The sequence below is a fragment of the Blastomyces dermatitidis genome (assembly GCF_000003525.1).
Source record: "Blastomyces dermatitidis ER-3 genomic scaffold supercont1.22, whole genome shotgun sequence".
NCBI lineage: Eukaryota > Fungi > Ascomycota > Eurotiomycetes > Onygenales > Ajellomycetaceae > Blastomyces > Blastomyces dermatitidis.
Genome location: NW_025544795.1, coordinates 343 through 1615, shown reverse-complemented (window position 1 = coordinate 1615; position 1273 = coordinate 343).

Below are 1273 nucleotides of genomic sequence, written 5' to 3'. Positions count from 1 at the left end.
GGCGGCCAGTCTAATTCTGACTACAATGTCTGAATTCAGTGCTGAATTCCTTATTCAGAATGAGAATCTCTGGAAGTCAGCAGTAGAATCTTTGTTAAACACAACAATTCTATCTGAAAGAGATGAAAAGTGAGGCAAATTCATTCTTCATGATATTCCAGTTGAAATTTTTGACTGTGAAGAAGGAATGCTACTTCTCAAAAATGAATTGAAAGAATACAACTCTATTCAACTGAGAAAGGAGCCTGTATGACTAAATTCAATTGAGTTCAGACAAAGCAGGAGAAATGCCTCTGTTCTAGTATATACAAAAACACTTGAACAGTCAAAGATCTCTGAAGTAAGAGTAGCAGGTTTGAAAATGAGAGTTCATGAATACAAAGACTCAAGGATGAACCTCAAAGCTCAAACACAGTGTTCAAACTGTCAAAGATATGAACACTTTGCAATCTCATGTTTTAGAGACTCAAAATGTGCATTCTGTGCTAGAGATTACAAAACTAGTGAGCATAAATATGAAACATGCTCAAAAAGAGGTGAAATTTGTCAACATACTCTGCTTAAGTGCTCTAATTGCAAAGAAAAACATGCATCTAGCTCAAAAGAATGTATGTTTGCTTCTAGAACTCAAAAGAACTGGAGAAAAGATGAAGCTCAAAGTCAATCTAGAACTGAAGAGAAGAGTCAAGCCAGTAAACTCACAACTGCAAGCTTAAAAAGAAGAAACTCTCAACTATCTAAGTCTTCAAACTCCAACTCTCCAGCTAAATGTAAACAGAACTTGAATTCTCAAACTCCTGTTAAGATTAGAGAATTGAGAAATGACTCTGGTGATAAACTAGATATAATGTAAGCAGTTGAGATTCCTACTTTTCAGAACAGTTATAATCTACTATCTGATGATAGTGATTAGATTCTACTCTACTCTCTTTTAGTATGAATATACAATAAAAACAACAAAAAAAGTTTAAAAACTCTTCAAAAATCACATTTATTCAAAATAATGTGAATAGAAACTCAAATTGTATTTATTCTTGTCTTCAAATTGCATTTGAATAAAAAGTTGATTTTATACTGCTTCAGGAGCCGAATTTTGATGCTGAGCAAAAATATGTTATTTCTCATTCAAGCTACTACTGCTTTTTACCTCAAAAGTCTGAGATAAAGTCAAGAGTAGTGATCTATGGAAGAAAGAGATCAAGATATCAATTTAATCTAAGATTTGATATCATGTCTGACCCTGATATTCTGGTGGGTGATATTATAGATAAAG